A 21,764-nucleotide genomic window follows, 5' to 3' on the forward strand; every position below is an offset into this window, starting at 1 on the left:
ATCACATCATTTACAACTATTACCAATGCATAATATATATATATATATATATATATATATATAAAACTAATATTCAAACTCAAAAACAACTCACCCAATTTGCATTAAACCATCATGATACTTTTTAACAATTATTTCTATTCATTTGGTCATTTTAAAACTTTGACTGAATATAAATATTTTAATTACATGCTTATTCATTATCCACTACTATTTGTACCACTCAAAACATACGATAAGCACATGTTTACGAGACTTAATTCTCATGGAAAATTTTACCATACCCTTTCAAGACATATTAAGCACATAAAACCATTCAAGTTCTACCTATGCCGCATATTACTATAATGCATAACATACATAAAAGATTTTATTTCTATGCTTCCTTTATTCGACTAATAACACATCCACAAAAAGATTGTATAGCTTCACTACTCCAAATTTTTCCAAAAATTTTCCATTACAAAGTATATGAAATTTAATCTCCATTTATACAGCATTATTACACAACCAAATATGCAACCATTATTTTACCACATTACTAAACCAAATCCTAGTCATTTCAAATGCAACCCACACTTTTATCAAATACATCACGCCTACATAGCATAATCATAACTTAACTAGCTCAAAACATACTTAAAATACAACTTCTTCCATTATTTACTCATTTACCGAAACATTTAATCATGCACTTATATAATAACTTCGAACATTGACAATTTAAATCAAGCCATTAAATCTTTCTCCAAATGTTTCTCACATATATAACAAGCATTTAATCCAATAAAAATATATATCATGACCAAAATCAACCGAGTTTAAAACATCATTCAATATTAAACATACTAGACCTCCAACATTAGTATACCACATTATCTTCACTTTAACTATATGAAAAGCTATCTTACTTTAATACCGGATCATATAGTCATATATAATCAAATCACCAAACCAAAGCCAACATAACCTTATCTTGACCAAACCTTGAGACTGAGCTTAATAGATTAAACAAGCCATTTTCGCATGGCCTTTATATACATATCCCAAAATCAAACATACTACAACTAGCCTATACATGCCATAGGTTTGAGAATTCAGCTCATAAAATACCGAAGACAGTCGATAGTGTGATAAGATCCTCTGACGATTCCCGAACTCGTAACTTGAATCCCAAATCTATAAAAAAGAGGTAAGCATGAACGCACACAGAGTAAGCTTTCATAGCTTTGTAAGTCATAAGCAAATAAACGAATTAATAACATAATCAAATCATTTAAACTAAACCAAATTATACTATCGTAGTTACTTTAAATCTTAAACTTACAAATTCATGTATTTTATATGTACTTTCACATGTAGGTTATTCATGGCCCATTGAACATATACATATTTTTACAAACTATCATTCAATTTCTAAGCCAAAATGTCTTTACCATAACTAATACATTTACTCTTATATGCATAAATTCATAAGTCAAAGAATAATAATCTCATATATATTTATTTTATATGGCCAAATACACATACACATATACAAGCAAAATATATCTTTCAATTTCAAAGTTAAATACCATTATATGAATACATATACTTATACTCATGAATCAAAATATAATATCATATGTATATACATAGCAAAGGCCGAATATACTTCACAAGATACACATGTTCACATTAATGACTTACTTACTTTGTTTCTAGTAGGTAATAAACCAATTCATACCTGATCATTTTAGCTCATTTTGCACATTCGATCCCAACTTATCGATGCTCGATGAACTATTCGGAAATGGATAGGACACTCGGATAATCACACATATATTGTACAATGTCAACGTCCCTGACGTGGTCTTACATGAAATCACATATCGATGCCACTATCCAAAATAGGGTCTTACTCGCACACATATATCGGAGCCACATATTGATGCCATGCTCTTACTCGCACATCACATATCGGAATCCTATGTCATGACATATATATCCTAGCTATTCCTAAGGTTCATACGGGGCTTTTGAACATCGTAATTCGGTCGAAACGAATTCATAAACATTGTTCCCAAGCATAATCACATTCAAAATTCACATATAAAATCTCATATAATTAATTTCAACTTATAAACTCATAAATAATTAGAATTAACAATCTTTATTTGCTTATAAACTTACCTCGGACGATGTAAAACGGAACGGGACTAGTCGACAACTTTCGTTTTCCCCCGATCCAAACCCAATTTATATGGTTCTTGAACTAAACATATTCAAATTAAGCTCATTCAAACATATTTTCATTCAATTTATTCCAAAAACACATAAATGGGCAAATTATCATTTTACCCCTGATATTTACAATTTTTGCAATTTAGTCCCTTTTGCACAAAACACAAAATATGCAAAATTTCAATACACTCATGTTAGGCCGAATTTTACCCATGTTCATACAAGCCCATATATTTCATTTATTTTAATTTTAGTCCCTCAAATTTTTATTTTTGCAATTTAGTCCTAATTACTTAAAATCATCAAAAACTCCAATACAAAACATGTAAATCTAAAACATATCTTTCATATTTCATCATCAAACAACAAAAATCAGAAGCTCTCATCAATGGCATAACTCAAAATATTCATCAAAATCAAAAATTCAAGCTGGGTCTTGTAGATTACTTAGCAACGATCTCAAAAAGGTAAAAATTATAAAAAAAACCGAGCTAAACACATACCTTAATTGAGCTTAAGAGATGACCGAACCCTAACTTCTTTTATTTCTTTTCTTTGTTTTAGTTTCGACAAGAAGATAAAGAATGAACACTTAAATGGCTTCTGATTTTTTTTATGTTATCCTTTATATTATAATAACATATATTATTGGTTGCCTAAATTAACCTTATTAAATTTATAATAAAGCCATATAACATAAGCCCTTAGCTGTCCATTCAATAAGTCAATGAACATAAAATGGCTTTCACTATTATGCTTTATGATATATATATATATATATATATATATATTATATCTTATTATAAATTAAAGTTTAATTTACATATTACCTTAATGAAATAATGTAAAAACTATATAATTTATGCCTACCATTGTCCCACTAATAAATAAATGGGTTATTTACAACTTAAAGGCTTTCATTAATAAAGCCATGAACAATTCGGTCCCTTTTAGAAATAACCACTAAATTTTCATTTTATGCGATTAAGTCCTCTATTCAATCAAACATTGAAACGATAAAATTTAAGCACGAAAATTTCACAGATGTAAATTCACACAAAATAAACACAGAAAATAATTTTTAAATATTTTTCTGACTCGGATTCGTGGTCCCAAAACCACCGTTCCGATTAGGGTCTAAATCGGGTTGTTACACGTATTGCACATATGTCCTATAATCATGAAGACCTTGATTTTGGTAGAGATGTGTTTCATTTAAGTTTTTGCTAGTTATTAACAGAGCCATGTGTTTATTGCTGATAAGGCATATAAATTGATGAATCATAATTGTAGGGACACATGTCTACGCTCGATTGGTTTTAAAAAATATTGTTAGTTTTTGAATCATGCTAGGCATGCTTGGGCTCTTTATTGATAGGGCTTCTTCAAAATTTTCTCAATTCCTTACATTGCTACGTTGAAAGCCTAAAGATTTTATCAAGTCTTGTGTTTCCAGAGTCTTTACTTCTTTGTTTTATTAGGTAAGTTTCAAAGTTTTTCTTTTCTTTTATGTTTTAGGTGTTGTAAGTAAAGGGTTGTCTAAGGTAAATCAGAGTTAAATTTAGGATTTAGATATCATGGTTGGTGAGAGTTGTAACACCCCTAACCCATATCTGTCACCGGAATAGGGTTACGGAGTATTACCGACAAAACATAACTTAAATCATTCATTCTCAACTTTTCATAAACATTGCAAAATCCAATCAAACATATGCATAACGTCTCTAATTTGAGCCCTTGAGGTCTTAGAAACACTTTGGAAATAAGTCGGGACTAAATCAAAAACATTTAAAACTTCATGGAAAAATATGGAAAAATTCACATTATAAGGGTCACACGGTCATGTGGCCAGGCTGTGTAACTCACACGGCTGAAACACACGCCCGTGTCTCAAGCTATGTGGACATTCAAAGTAGGGACACACGGCTGTGTCCCAGCCCGTGTCTGTGCCTGTGTAACTCTTTGACTTGGTTCACACGGCCAAGCCACATGCCCATGTGCTAGGCCGTGTAACATTCGAAATGCAATCTTTAAAAACCTATAGAGGACACATGGCCGTGTGCCACACACGGTTAAGTAACATGCCCGTGTCTTAGGTCGTGTAGATAAGATATAGTCCATTTTCAAGTCATTTCTTTCACCCAATGCCTATCCACACATTCATTCCATTTGCACTTATTTCAAGCATTAAAACAAACCCAAAACGTGCATTTTAAGACCAATTTAATAGGCCATTTATCCATACAACCAATATGCCAAATGACATCTCAAACATAAATCATCAAGTCAACCTAAACATGGGCACATTTACCATTTTATCAACCAATTTGCTTCCATGCCAAAACATATCACAATTGATACATATCAACCATACCATATTAGAATCACGTCATATCAAAATAACCTTACCCTTTTTACCATTCCTCACATGCATCATAAAACCACCTAAATGACACAAACCAACCGTCAAGGCGTCAAAATAACATAAGTTTCACAAGGTCATAGTAATATCACATGCTAATATCATCAACTAATCATTAGACATAGTCCACATATACATGCCATTATAACCACAACCAAAGCATTAAAATCTATCGATAAAATCGATGGGTAGTGTGATGAATCTCCGACTAGCTTCCAACTTGATCGAGCTTCCGATAATCTGTAAAGTAAAGGAAAATAACTACGTAAGCAATGAATGTTTAGTAAGCTCATATAAAATTTAAGCATAATTTTCCATTTCAATAATGAAATTTATAGGTTAAATATAAACCTATACCAATGTCTCAAGACTTATCAAACCATAATCATCAAGTCACAAATAAAGAAGTTCATTAATGTCACATATTTATTGACCATTCATAATATGATAGGATTTCATGAGACATAATATATAATCATCAACCTTTTTATAAGATTATATATATCTTTTTATTTACTTACTTTCCATTCCGTTCCCAATGCTTATCACAAGCCTAAACAACATTATTAATTCCTGATTCAGTGTATTTATCCATTACATAGGTAGATTCATCCATAGCATAAACAATTTGCTCACATACAATTACCTCATTTATCACATTAAACCTTTTATAACATTATAACACATCCCAATTACATACTTACCGTTTCATTCCCTTTTTCTTGCCTATTTCATATGCATAGTACAAGCATAATCATAAACATCAATCATATCTACAAGCTCGACATAAGCCTAAGCACATCAACAACACATGTTAGTTCATTTAAACATGATTCATATGAATTTGACATGGATAACCAATATACTTGAGCATGGTTCAATTGGATTTATCATCCATCTCAACATAACATATTTTTCATGTAGCTTACCATTTCAAAGTATTTCATACATACATTGTAACACCCCTCACCCGTATCCAACGCTAGGACAGGGTTCGAGGCGTTACCAGACTTAAACATTTACAAAATGCAAAATCGGGCCACAAAATTTTTGTCCAAAATTAAAACATCTTAAACACATGCATATCGTCCCTTATATAGGCCTTTGAAGTCTATAACACACATGTTATAAACTAGGTCCCTATACATGTCACTCACTTGATAATTTTAGCATATGTGTTTATACTCTCAAGGTCTTGGCTTGATAGTGTGATGCTGCCTCCGACGATCTCCAACCCTGAGTTAACCTGACAACACTAAAAGAAATGGAAAAGAGGGGGTAAGCTTTACGCTTAGTAAGCTCACATGAAAATAATAAGCAATTTACTAACATGCTTTCTTTAGTAAAACTAACCCAATTGTACATTTACACATGTTCTAGTTAAGCTGCTTTCTTGAGTTACAGTCACTAAATCATTTATATCTAGAGTTACGAAACTCAAAATTAAGATCTGAATATTTTCCCATAAACTAGACTCATATATATTTCCACCATAAAATTTTCAGAATTTTTGGTCCAGCCAATAAGTACAGTTTATTACTCAAAGTCTCTCCTGTTTCGCTGTTAGACACTAAAATTTATTTATCTCATATTAAGAGATTCGGATAATGTTCCCGTCTCTTTCTCCTGAAAGTATACTCATTAAGGATTCTAAGAATATAAATCATAACCCACAATTATTTTTCTACAATTTTTAACAATTTTTCCAAGTCAGAACAGGGGATCTCGAATTTATTCTAACACTGTCTCACAAAAATTAGAATATCATATAATATATAACTCTTTTCCTCCCCATGTTTCTTTTATATAAAAACGGACTCATTAAGTTTTAATTCCATAATTTATTTGAAATTTAATTCAACTTACACAATTTTTGGTGAATTTTCAAAGTCACACAACTGCTGCTGTCCAACACTGTTTTACTACTAAAATTCACTCTTACATAATTTCATTTAATCCATTTTGTCTTATCGAAGTTGACTCAAATATCGAGCATATTGCACAAAATTTTCTTAAACATATACCTGCACTTATTCATCATATAATCATGTTCACATATATTTTTACTTAATTGATTTTCCCGTTGAACTCTTCGGAATAATAAGCGATACTCGATTGTTCGCACATATTTTCACACTTGTAGCCAAAGCTATCTAGTACGCATAGTAGCCTGCACTTAGTACTACACATGCGACCAATTATCCGGTACACGTAGTAGCCTGCACTTAGAACTACACACATGATCGAAGTTATCGAGTACGCATAGTAGCCTGCACTTAGTACTTCACATGCGACCAATAATCCGGTACACGTAGTAGCCTGCACTTAGTACTACACACGTGACCTCACAATAGATCATTCGTATCTTTTCTATTCCGAAGGCTCAACTGGGAAATTCCTCACTTTCCAACATGTTACAATTTATTCATAGTCCTTTTTCAATTTGCAATTTACAACAAATAATCATTCTATAGCCAGCCACATTTCATATGATAACAAAATATAATAAAATAAAAAGAATCAATAAATTATTTACGTACAAACTTACCTTGGATCCAGAAATGGCAATTTACCATTCTAGTCCATAACCTTGTATTTTTCCGATTTAAGCCCAAATCTCGATTTCCTTGATTATTAAGCTTGGAAGCTTGGCCAAACCCTAATCATAGCTGCTCTTGGTACATTCTGCTGTAGCAAGAAGAAAGGGACACATTTGAGGTTTAAAATTTGTCTTTTAATTCATTTTACCCCTAAATGACCAAAATGCCCTTTTTACTATTCTTTCAAATTTTACCCAAACAAGGCCATTTTTGTCCAACAAGTTATACAATGGTTTAATTATCATTTAAGAACCTCCTATTTAAAATTTCATGACAATTAGACACCTTTAACATATAAAACTCAACTTTTTCACTTTTTACAATTTAGTCCTTTTTACTAAATTGAGTGCCCAAACGTCGAAATTTTCAAACTAAATCTTCACGAAATCATTTTGTGAAATTGTAGACCATAAAAATATAATAAAAATGAAATTTTTCTCATTGGATTTGTGGTCCCAAAACCGCTGTTCTGACTAAGCCCAAAATCGGGATGTTACATACATGTCTTGGTTCATATTGCACACTTACCATTTCATTTGCATAACACATAACATTAACCATAGCCACAAGTTAGTGATTAAACACATAACTTAACAATATCATCATAAGGTAAGGTATGGTACATAAACATAACACCACTTAAATCATACTTTCCATAATTATGAATATACATACTTCATACCTTTCCATAATATCAAAGTGAATTTCATCGAACTCTTAGCAAAGCTTACACAAAGTGTGCTAAACGATGGTCAAAACCATCGCTTTTCATATTCGATGGTCATCACCATCCTTTTTCATATTTGATAGTCGAAATTATCCCTTTTCATATTTGATGGTCGTCAGCATCCCTTTTCATAATTGATGGTCGTCACCATCCCTTTTCATGGTCGATAATCGTCAATACGTCAAATTGTTTCTACCGGGACATAATATGATAATGTAACATGATAACATTTAAAACATAAATTTAAAACACTATTTAAATGTACGAACTTACCTGACTAAATTGAAGAAAAGATAAAGTTTAGGGGCATTTTGATAATTTTCCATACTCCTTGATTTTCCACTCGATCTTGATCTAAATTAATAATTTCATTCATTTTATTAATTTAGATAGTAAAACAATGTATTTTATGTAATTTAGTCATTTTTGACATTTTTACAAAATTGCCCCTAACATTTTACTTTTATTCAATTTAGCACCTAGGCCTAAAACATGCAAATTAACCATTTTTAATGCCAATTCACATCAATCGAATATTCATGGCACACAAAAAAGCCCACATTTGCAATAATTACACATCAAATCCTTGTACTTTTACTATTTCAATAATTTAGTCCTTAATCGAAAAATTCATCAAAATCACTTAACAAAATGCTTTTAAATATCAACTAACATTTCAAATTCATCATTTAATAACTAAAGTCACATAGATTCATTAATGGAAACCTTCAAAATCTTTAACAGATTCAAAATAGAAGGTTCGGGCTAGCTGGACGTAGTTGCAACGATCTCAAAAACATAAAAATTATTAAAAACAAGTGAAAAATGACTTACGATGCATGAATTGAAACATGGTCGAACCTAGCTTCTCCATAGCCATGACTTTCAGTTTAAACAAAACTGAGAAAGGAAGATGACAACCATTATCTTTTACTTATGCTTTATTTAATTTAATTAATTATAAATTACCATTTTAACCTTGGTTAATAAATAAATAAAACACCAATTTCATGCCCATAATTATCCACTAACTCCTTGAATGGTTTAATTACCATTTAAGCCCCTTTTTCCTTTATTCCATAAACCATTTAATCACTCAAATCAAATAGGATAAAATTTTACATCTTTTACGGTTTAGTCATTTTTAATTAATTAACTACCGAAACGTTAAAATTTTTCAACGAAACTTTAATGCCACTTTAATGACACTCGGTAAATATTTATAAAAATGTTTACAGCTCAGCTCAGTTTATAAAAATAAGGTCCCGATACCTCATTTTCTAAAACCACTTGACCTTAGGCTTTTACTAGTTGAGCTTAACTAATCATTCGAATAGCATAAATTATCGAATAAAAACCTTTTTAAAACCATATTTGTGTCGTAAATATTAAATAATAATATTTACAAACTTACTCTGTAACGCCCTAAAAATTTAGGGGTCGTATTTTTGCTGATTTTGACACAAATTGCATGTTGGTGTGTTAGCTAAGTGATTTGGGCATGTTTAGGGTTGTTTGGGAAGTCCTGTGTTCAAGCTCTAGCTTTTGCAGAATTTTTTTTTGCTTAGAAGGAACCTAGACACTGGTGCGTAGGCTTTATAAATAAATATGGTTGAGTGAGGACATAAAAGAGCCTTGCAACTTAGTGGTAGTTGGCTTGTGGAGCATCTGAAGAGGGCATGAGTTCGAATCCCATGTCAAGCAAATGAGTACTTATTTTTGCTAGAAGGGGACGACAAGAGTTAGTGTTGGAGTTGAACACTGAGGGTGAAGAGTTTGAATTGGTCTTAAAGGTTGTTGTAGAGGATTTCAAGGAGGGACAAGGGGAGAGATTCAGGGAGATTTTTAAGGAGTTTGAGGTGTGGTGGGAGTGTAGCCGAATAGGGAGTTGTGGGTACCTTTTCGATCATACCACTGAGTGCCAAATGGGTTTCTTCTGAGTGTTGTTTTCTTTTATTTTGTTTTCGGTATTTTTCTCTAGTCTCAGTTTTGGCATTTTGAAGTTGCGGCTTTATTGACCTTTACCACATTTTCTTCCCTTTCTCCTTCTCTTACCCAAAAACTCTCTATCTTTTCTAGCTTTGGACACCTTGCCTTGACCGAATATCCCTTTAGTTCATTCACAAGCTTGTGCCGAAACCTTTATTCTCCTCTCTCATTTCTATTCTTTTCTCCATTCTCTTGATGCTACTATTAACCGAACCCTGTTAAGGTTTCAATTTTGTTCTTCTTTGCTTCGCATCTCTTCTTCGTCTCTTCTTTGTGTATGACCATCTCCTGGTGGGCTGTCAAAATTCTCTTGTATTCTGGTAAGTGTTCTCTAGCCAAACTTTATTCAGATTTTTCAATTGAGGTTCGGCTTATGTTTCACTCAGGCCGAATGGTGTTGTTTCTCTCTATTAGGGAGAGTTGTTTTCTGTTTTAACACTCCCTTCTATGTGTATGCGTCTAGAGGTTTAGTCTTGTCTAGCAAGGTGTGGAGCTAATTGCTACCTTTGCAAGTGCATACTCTATCTTTGGTAAGTGTTAAAGGTTTGGATGTGTGTATGGGGTTTAAGATTTCTATTAATCGATTAACTATATTTGTGAAGGATCAAGAGTTGGGAAGAATACATGATTAAGGAGGAGCTACGCTTGTTGGTTGGTGAGTAGTGATTTGGTCACGATATTATATTCTATTGCAGTGTAGTCTTAGATTAGCAAGGTTGTTAGACTGACGCAAGATTGTGATTGATCTTAGGTTCTCAATCCCGAGGGGCTTTTTGACTACAATCTTTAACTGGTGTGTAACAGCGCACTGTATATCGCTACTGCTAGGTAATAGAAGAGGTGTGTATTCACACCCCTACTTTACTGCAGATCGGCAAAAGTTGAAAAGCTGAAAAGTTGAAACTTCGGCATTTGAGTTCTCACGAGCGTGCGATCGCTCGTATGGTGAATCGAGCCACAAATCGTGGGTGTCAGACTGTAGAGGCCACCACGAGTGTTCTTGGGGGCTTGGGCCGTAACGGGCCACTTGGGCCGATTAATGGGCCTTGGGCCATATATAGTGTTTTGTCCTTATGGGTTGTCTGAGTCGTTTGAGATGACCGTAGACCTTCTGAAGGATCGTTTTCTGTACTGAGACCCTAAAAAATGGTTAAATGACTGAAATACCCCCAAGGGGTAAAATAGTAATTTTACCCCTAGCTAACGAAATGACCTTTATACCCTGGTGGTAGGTTAATTGATAGGTGTATGACATTGATATGACTGGTTCTGAGTATGACATTGCATGAACGTATTATTTATGACATTCTACATTAGGGTTGGGATTTTGATTCAGAAGAAGTACTGTACCAGTGGCTTTGCCACGTTTACCGATCTAGAGGCCTTGCCATGTACTTTGACATTAGTGGCTATGCCACGTTTATTACTGCTAGTAGCTCTGTTGCGTTTCTTATAGTAGCCCCGCTGCGATACTGGTGTGCTGGTTAGGTGGGTCGATTTAATCCCCACATAGTGTGATGGTTGGTACGGGAGGTGTGATGGTTGGATTGGGTTGGGTTGCATATGTGTGCTGGATTACTGTATAGGGCTTAGGCCTGCATCAGATTATTATCAGTATAGGGCAGGCCCTGTATTCTTATTTTGTATATTAACTGTTACTCTAGTAAGGGGGTTACACATTGAGTTTTCGTAAACTCACCCTGTTTCTAACTGTGCAGGAAATCCCTAAGCTTAGATGGTTTGGAGCTGCGAGGGACTCGGAGACAGCCAAACAAACTCAAAAGACTTGTTTATGGCTTATTCACTTTTAGAATTTGTCTTTGGGGTTTTGTTATGTAATAAGGCCATTGGGAGATTTTTAACTTTTATTGGGCTATGACTTAATATTTATAAACTGCTAGAGTAGGAACTTCGGGTTTTCAAGATAACAACGTTTTCTAAAATCGAACCTATAAGTTTTAATCCTAATAATAACAGATGTCTTGAAAACTATACACATTTTAAATGGCATGAAACACTAAACTTGCTCGGGCTTTAAAACTATAAAGGCTTACGACAACCGATTTATCATCATAAGCTTATCGGGTTATCGGGAGATTGATGTGGCACATCAGATTCGGTCGTAACATTTAGGCCGGGTCTGGGGTGTTACATACTCGTCAGATTTGGTGGCCTCGAAAACATTGTTTCCAACATCACTGAAAAGCGGGCTGTTATAAGAGTAGTTAAAGGGGCAAATGTAAGGGCGATAGAAATGATAAGGGAAGGAAAAGATGAGTTCAAGAGTGATCGTAATGAAGAATGTGGAAAAGTTACGAGAATTTTTATGGTAGTGATTACCAATGGTTGGTTATGTAAGATAAATGAATAGGAGATGGTGAAGATGTACCACCTGAAATGTAACACCCCTTACCCGTATTCGACGCCGGAATAGGGTACGAGGCATTACTGGACTTAAACATAACAAACGTACACTTCTGAGTTATAAATTTTTGTCCAAATTAAAACCATTCATATACAATCACAATGTCCCTAATACAAGCCTACGAGGTCCAAAACATACTTTGGAAGTGGTTCGGGACTAAACCGAGAACTTTGGAGAATTTCATAAAACTTAGAAATTTTTTCCCTAAAAAGTAGTCACACGCCCGTGTGGATTTGGGACAAGCCCATGTGGGTAGACCGTGTGGTCACACACGCCTGTGTCCCTAACCCGTGTAACTCTCAGCTTGTCATCCAAGAACAAATTGAAGACACATGGCCAATTCACACGCCCGTGTGCTAGGCCGTGTGGTCAAATTAAAATTTATGATTTTTCATAAAATAGGTGCAGACTTCACACGTCCAGGACACACGCCCGTGCCTAATGCCGTGTCATCCACACGGCTGAGACACACCACTCGTGTTTCTGCCCGTGTGCTCAATTCTGAGCATTTTGTTTTGCAAAAATTAGGGTGCATGGGACACACGGCCTAAACACATGCCCATGGGGTAAGCCATATGTCACACTCGGCCCAGACACATGTCCGTGTGGACAAAAATAAGGCTATTTACCAAGTCTTTTTTCCACCCTTTTATGCACGCACCTACACAACATAATATAGCACCAATTCAAGCATTTACATACAACCAAATTAGCCACAACCAAGACATTCACACATCGATCATATGCTACCATCTATCATACACAAACATCACATACTCATCAACTCAATTCATGTAAATTCCTACATCCATGAAAGGCATCATCATATAAATTGCTTATTGGAAACACAAAAATTTATATACTTTTACATACCCAATTCTACTTAAATTCATGCAAATTCGGTTAAATTCTTGTCAAAAAAATAATTAAATATTATAAAATAATTAAATTATGTTAAAAATATGAACATTATGAATTTTAATTAATTTTATAGTTAATTTTGATTAAATTTGGTTATTTTTGACAGAATTACACAATTGGAGAAAAAGGACCCGATGAACACTGCGAGAAGAACAAAACCGAGAGCAATTTGAAGTATCGAGGCCAATTAATTTCCAGCCCAAGACGGCCCAGAAATGTGTATTGATTCATAATTAAATTAATTTCAATTTATTTCCTATTTAATTTAGGTTAATTGAATTAATTTTAATTAATTATGAAGAAAGGGCCTAGTGAACCGCACTGGTTGAACCGAATGAAGTGAGCCGAACCAGCCATTTTCCCTTCCTCTTGTGCCGATTTCCTCTCTTGAGAAAGAGGTGTTCTTCATCCATCTTGGGCAGCAATCAAGAATTCTTAGAAGCCTTGCTCAGCGAAGACAATAGAGACTAAGAATGGAGCAATAGTCAAGCTGCAGAGAAACACTGGATTTGCTTTCTGTTCCCTTTCTTTTTAATTTCTGTTGTTTTTATGATGAACATATCTATGAAAAATATTGTTGTTGAAATGGTTATTTTAATCAATTTAGCTTGAATTTAATTCGTTTTGGGTTGATTATATTTTGCCTACTTGAATTATTAAAATAGTGTTTATGCTGTTATAGGCCTCAGTGAAATGCTTGATTAATTAAAATCATGCTTAGGTTATCTAGCATTATAATTGTTTAGATAACTAAAGAATTAATTGTTTAAACGGATTCAAATTGCAATTAATGGACTCAGTGTGACAACCCGAATTAGGGCCTAATCGGAATAGTGGTTTCGTGACCACAAATCCAAGATAGAAATAATTGTTTTATAATTATTTTGGGGTTTATGATATGATTGCATGATTGTGTGAAAATTTCGTGATGAAATTCTATGCCTAAAGTGCTTAAATTGAAAGTAGGGACTAAATCGAATAAGTTGCAAAATTTGCATCCCGAAGTTTTAGTATGAAATTGTTTTGGAATATTAATTAGGAGGTCTTAAATAGCAATTTGACCAATTTTAAGTTCATGGACAAAATTAGGACATGGAAGGAATTTTTGAAAGTTTAGTAAGGAGGGGCATTTTGGTCATTTGGATATTAAATGAAATAAAATGGGAAAAATAACACAAAATTGGTCATCATCCTCCTTAGTTGCTGCCGAATTCTCCCTCTCTCCATAGCTAGGGTTTCTTCAATTTTCAAGCTCCATAATCAAGAAAGACGCGGAATTGATCTTGAACGGGGGAAGGAAAAAGTTTTGGACTAAATTGCAAAATTTCCACATTTTGCACCAAGGTAAGTTTGTATGTAAATATTACAATAATTTCATGTACATTCTTATATTTTAGCCTATTATATGTATATACTAGCTGATGTTGAAGTATAAATCGACTATTGGAAGAATGGAAATAAATAATAGAGAGAGAGATCCCGGTTGAACATTCGGAAAAATCGAATAAAATAGATGGAGCGTAGCTAGGTCACATGTATGATGCCGAGTGCACATCATGTGTACAAGAAAGCTACGAGACACCCTGTAGTAGCTAGGTCACATGTGTGATACGAGATGTATCCCATGTAGACAAGAGAGCTACGTGAAAGATAAATGTAGCTAGGTCGCATGCGTGATTCCAAGTGAAGGACACCATGTAGACAAGAGAGCTACGTGAAAGATAAATGTAGCTGGGTCGCATGCGTGATTCCAAGTGACGGACACCATGTAGACAAGAGAGCTACGAGACAAATCGGCTGGGTCGCATGAGTGGTACTAAGTGTTCACCATGTGTACAAGAGAGCCGAACTAAACGAAGTATGATGGTGGGGTGTGTGTCAAACCATTAAATATCGAGGATTGATCCAATTGTTCAACGGGATGGTTTTGTGGTGACATTGTGGTTTGGACCTACACTTATGGTGAATGAAATGTGGTGAAAATGATTTGTGGTATATACAAATATAAGATAAAATGAGGTTAGCATAAAGAATTTGTGAAAGAGTGAAATTAGCATTAAAACTGTTTTTAGATGGTAGCAGTGACGTGATTTTGAAAAATCACCAAAAATAGGAGGAATATAATTAGAGGTTGAATGAGATGTGAAATTAAAGTTTAATGAGTCTACTTTCATATAAAAGAAACAGAGCAAGCAAAGGAATTCTATATTTTGAGATATTTACAATTGTATGTGACTTGCTCAGGATGAATACGTGATCCCCTGTTCCAACTTTGAAAAATCATTAAAAATTGTACAGAGCAAATTAAGAAATATAGTTTACATGCCTAAATTCCTTATTGAGACTATTTTTAAATGAAACAAACTTCAGGGTTGTTTGAATTGTGTACTGAGAGAAATTCAATTTGTAGTGAACAGAGGTCAGATCAGTCGAGCTGTGTAACAGGGAAACTTTAACTAATAAACTGTACTAATCGGCTGAACCAAAATTATAGAAAAAATTAGCAAAAATCTTTATGAGTCTAGATTCAGGAAATTTTACGGATTTGAATTTCGAGTTTGGTAACTCGAGTTATGATTTATTTAGTGAATATGACGCAGCAGAGACAGCTTAATCAAAGTGGAATGAATAGTGAAGTTAAAGTAGATGTACTTGAATTGTTGTGTAAACATGTTAGATTTTTTTAATTAGTATTTACATACTTACTTACTAAGCTATAAGCTTACTTTGTTTCTCTCTTTTGTCTTATAGTGTTCTCCGGCTTGCTCAGAGTTAAGGATCGTGAAGATCTATCCGCACTATCCTACTTTAGGTATTTGAACTAAACGTTTTGAATTATGGCATGTATAGTAGGCTTAATTATTTTGTTACGTGTCATATTTGTCTAGGTTTAAAATATTAGTTACAAGACTCGACCAGCTAATTTGTACAAGCCATTAAAGTTGACTAATATTGTTCAAGACATATTTATATTTCGATTATGTTTAATGGTATGTATTATGTTTCGTAATACCTTGTATCTGTTCCTGACGGTAATGGGTAAGGGTGTTACATTTAGTGGTATCGAGCTATGGTTTAGTCGGTTCTCGGACTAATAAAGTGTGTGTAAAAGTCTAGCTATACATGCCATAAAAATATTGTGATAGTGTGGTGACTCGATTATTCTAAAGCGTGTTTTGTTTTAATATAGTAATGGATCCCGAAGGAACTGCGGTGATGATGTTTAGTAATGCGCCGGCTCCCGCACAAGGGACCGCTACTGTGGAAAGTAGACTGAGACATTGAGACAAGGAGATGAGGCTCGGATGCCTTTCTCCAAATGATGAACAATTGGTATACTGAATTTATTCGAGCAAATCCAAATGCTCAACCTCCTCCACCCCTCCTATACCTCGGGCGATTCCTCAGAGCTGCTCAAGGTATAGATTTGGTAAGAATGAACAAGCCTCCGGTTGACAAGATTCAAAACAAGGGCTGAAGAGTTTAGAGCAAAGGTCGATGATGATCCCGAGAAAGCGGAATTCGGCTTGAAAATTCTACCCGTGTATTTGATGAGCTCTCATGTACACCGAGGAATGCTTAAAGTGTCAGATCACTTTTGAGAGATTGACTTACCACCGGTGGAAGACTTTGGTTGCAGTGGTGCCAAAAGAAAAGTTACTTGGGATTTCTTCCGGAAGAATTTAGAAAGAAATACATAAGTCAGCGATTCATTGATCAAAAACGGAAGGAGTTCCTTGAATTGAAGCAGGGAGAATGTCTCAGAGCGAGTATGAACGCGAATTTGTAAGACTCAGCAAGTATGGCTGTGAATGTGTGTCCACCGAGGCCATTATGTGTAGAAGATTTGAAGATGGGCTGAATGAGGACATTAAAGTGCTTGTAGGAATTTTGGAGTTGAAAGAATTTGTAGTATTGGTTGATCGAGCTCTTAAAGTCAAGAATTGAACAAAGAAAGAAGAAAAGCTGCTATTGAGGCCCGAGATGTCAGAAAAAGACAGATAAGCAAGCCATTTCAATCTCAACCAAAGAGGTCCAAAGAGACAAACCCTCGAATGACAGTTTCAATTGGGGATTCACACGGAGATCGTGGTAGAGCATATTCGGGGTCTAAAGCTCAAGCTACTTCGGTGGCAAGTGTGGGTAATGTGCGACCTAGAAAGCCCGAGTGTCAGCAATGTGGCAGGCAACATTATGGTGAGTGTTGGGGGACCGAGCGAGCTTGTTTCAAGTGCGGTTCTCGCGAGCATTTTATTAGAGATTGTCCAGAGAAAGTTAAAGAAGAAAGATTTCAGAGTGCTAGACAGAATACCACCGCTAGTAGAGGTAGACCACCGAGAAATACTGGAGGTGGGACTAGTAGTAAGACTGTGATGAAAGATTTAACGGCAAGATCAGAAGCTAGAGCACCTGCTAGAGCTTATGCTATACGTGCCCGAGAAGATGCATCATCTCCCGATGTTATTACTGGTACATTTTCTCTCTATGATACTATTGTTATTGCATTGATTGATCCCGGGTCCACTCATTCCTATATTTGCATGAATTTAGTATCCAATAAAAAGTTGCTGTTGAATTTCTTGAGTTTACGATTAAAGTGTCGAACCCTTAGGCCAATATGTGCTAGTTGACAAGGTTTGCAAGAATTGCCCATTAATGATTCAAGGTCATGCTTTTCCGCCAACTTGATGTTGTTACCATTTGGTGAGTTTGACGTTATCTTGGGAATGGACCGTTAACATTGTATGATGCTAAGGTAGATTGTAAACAAAAGACACTAGAGTTGAAATGTGAAAATGGAGAAATTCTGTGGGTTGAAACAGATGAATCAAATAAATTGCCTATGGTGATTTCGCACATGTCTGCACAGAAATACATGAGAAAAGGGTGTGAAGCTTATCTGGCTTATGTAATGAATATTGAGTTGCCCCAACTGAAATTTGAATCAGTGCCGATAGTCTGTGAGTTTCCAGATGTATTTCCAGAGGAATTGCCTGGGTTGCCTCCGAATAGAGAGATAGATTTTGCTATTGATTTGTTGCCGGGCACTGCACCGATCTCGATTGCTCCATATAGAATGGCTCCGACTGAATTAAAAGAATTGAAGGCTCAGTTGCAGGAGTTAACAGACAAGGGATTTGTGAGACCGAGTTTCTCTCCCTGGGGTGCTCCTGTATTATTCGTAAAGAAGAAGGATGGTTCAATGAGACTTTGCATTGATTACCGTCAGCTTAATAAGGTGACTATAAAGAACAAGTACCCATTGCCGAGGATTGATGATTTATTCGATCAGTTAAAGGGGGCCACAGTGTTTTCAAAGATTAATTTGAGGTCCGGTTACTACCAAATGAGAGTTAAGGAGTCGATGTGCTTAAAACGCCTTTAGGACAAGGTATGGACATTATGAGTTTCTTGTGATGCCTTTCGCTTAACAAATGCTCTAGCTATATTTATGGACTTAATGAATCGGATCTTCCTACCATATTTGGATAAGTTTGTAGTAGTGTTTATAGATGACATTTTAATTTATTCTCGAGATGAGTCCGAACATGCCGAACACTTGAGAACTATATTGCAAATCTTGAGAGAAAAGAAACTGCTTGCCAAGTTTAGTAAAAGTGAGTTCGGCCGTGAAGTCGGATTTTTGGGGCATATAGTCTCGGTGATGGTATTCGGTGGATCCAAGTAAGATTTCTGCGATCGTCGATTGAAACCGCCAAGAATGTATCCGAGGTTAGAAGCTTTTAGGCTTAGCCGGGTATTATAGACGTTTTGTTGAAGGATTTTCGATGATTGCCTCTCCTATGACTAAGTTGTTGCAAAAGAATGTTAAATTTGAATGGACTGATAAATGTCAACAAAGTTTTGAAAAATTGAAAGCACGATTGATCAAGCACCAATTTTAGTACAGCCGAGTCGAAAGGAGTTCGTAATTTATAGTGATGCATCATTGATGTGCCTTGGATGTGTGTTGATGCAAGAGGGTAAAGTGGTAGCTTATGCTTCGAGACGTTAAAACCGCATGAGAAGAACTATCCTACACATGATTTGGAACCGTCATTGTTGTTTTTGCCTTGAAGATTTGGCGACATTATTTGTACGGTGAAAATGCCGAATTTTTACCGATCACAAAAGTTTGAAGTACTTGATGAGTCAAAAGGATCTGAATCTGCGACAATGAAGATGGCTTGAATTATTAAAGGATTATGATCTAGTGATTGATTATCATCCGGAAAAGCAAATGTAGTTCTTGACGCCTTGAGCGAAAATTTCTTTTTACTTTGAGAGCCATGAACACGGGTTAGCATTGTCGATGATGGGTCAATCTTAGCGTAAATGAGAGCTAAACCGTTATTTCTCCAATTAATTTGTGATGCTCAAAAGAATGATAGTGAGTTGCGGATCAAGAGAACTCAATGCGAATCAAAGTTACGACTCGATTTTCGAGTTGGACCGGATGATTGTTTGATGTTTCGAGACAGGATATGTGCCGAAAAATGATAAATTGATTCGAAAATATTACATGAGGCGCACAATGGTCTGTTTATCGTTCATCTGGTAGCACAAAATGTATAATGATTTAAAGAAGTCAGTATTGGTGGCGGTATGAAAAGGACATTTCGAATTTGTAACCAAGTGTTTGATCATCAACAAGTAAAAGCTGAACATCAAGTGCCTTGAGATTACTTCAACCAAAGAATGGTGCCCGAGTGGAAATGGGACAAGATTACCATGGATTTTGTAACCGGTTTGCCTTTAACTCCTAAAAAGAAGGATCTTTGTTTGGGTAGTGGTTGATAGATTAACAAAATCAGCCCACTTTATACCAAGACGCACTGATTACTCACTTGATAAATTAGCCGAATTATATGTTGCTGAAATTGTGAAGTTGCACGGAGTACCTATGTCTATAATATCGATAGAGATCCAAGATTTACCTCGAGATTTTGGAAAAAGTTACAAGAAGCTTTGGGTACAAAATTGAACTTTAGTACCGCATTTCATCCACAAACAGATGGTCAAACAGAAAGAGTAATCCGGTACTCAAGATATGCTTAGATCTTGTGTTTTAGAATTTGGAGGTAGTTGGGAGAAATATCTATCTTTGATTGAGTTTGCCTACAATAATGAGCTTATCAATCAAGTATACAAATGGCACCGTCTGAAGCCTTGTATGGTCGTAAGTGTCGGACTCCTTTATATTGGACCGAGCTTAGTGAGAAACAGATTCATGGAGTTGATTTAGTTAAAGAAACCAAGAGAAAATAAAAGTAATTCGGGATTGCTTGAAAGTCGCTTCAGATCGACAAAAGTCATATGCGATTTAAAAGAAAAGAGATTGAATTTCGTGGGTGATAAAGTGTTCTTGAAGGTGTCACCATGGAAAAAGATTCGAGATTTAGTCGAAAAGGCAAGTTGAGTCCGCGTTTTATTGGGCGTCTGAGATTCTTGAGAGAATTGGACCATGGCATATCGGTTGGCCTTACTCAGAGAGTTAGAAAGAATTCATAACGTGTTTCATGTATCAATGTTGCGACGTTATCGTTCTGATCCTTCACATGTGATTTCTCCAACAGAAATTGAGATTCGATCGGATATGACCTATGAGGAGGAACCAATAAAGATTTTGGCTCGAGAGGTTAAACAGTTAAGAAATAAAAGTATAGCTTTAGTGAAAGTATTGTGGCACAGACATGGGATAGAAGAGGCTACGTGGGAACCTGAGGAAGCTATGAGGAAACAGTACCCAAACCTCTTTACCGGTAAGATTTTCGGGGACGAAAATCTCAAAAAGGGGGGAGAATTGTGACAACCCGAATTAGGGCCTAATCAGAATAGTGGTTTCGTGACCACAAATCCGAGATAGAAATAATTGTTTTATAATTATTTTGGGGTTTATGATATGATTGCATGATTGTGTGAAAATTTCGTGATGAAATTCTATGCCTAAAGTGCTTAAATTGAAAGTAGGGACTAAATCGAATAAGTTGCAAAATTTGCATCCCGAAGTTTTAGTATGAAATTGTTTTGGAATATTAATTAGGAGGTCTTAAATAGCAATTTGACCAATTTTAAGTTCATGGAAAAAATTAGGACATGGAAGGAATTTTTGAAAGTTTAGTAAGGAGGGCATTTTGGTCATTTGGATATTAAATGAAATAAAATGGGAAAAATAACACAAAATTGGTCATCATCCTCCTTAGTTGCTGCCGAATTCTCCCTCTCTCCATAGCTAGGGTTTCTTCAATTTTCAAGCTCCATAATCAAGAAAGACGCGAATTGATCTTGAACGGGAAGGAAAAAGTTTTGGACTAAATTGCAAAATTTCCACATTTTGCACCAAGGTAAGTTTGTATGTAAATATTACAATAATTTCATGTACATTCTTATATTTTAGCCTATTATATGTATATACTAGCTGATGTTGAAGTATAAATCGACTATTGGAAGAATGGA

This window comes from Gossypium arboreum, chromosome 8 (genome assembly GCF_025698485.1).
Source record: "Gossypium arboreum isolate Shixiya-1 chromosome 8, ASM2569848v2, whole genome shotgun sequence".
In the NCBI taxonomy this organism is placed as follows: domain Eukaryota; kingdom Viridiplantae; phylum Streptophyta; class Magnoliopsida; order Malvales; family Malvaceae; genus Gossypium; species Gossypium arboreum.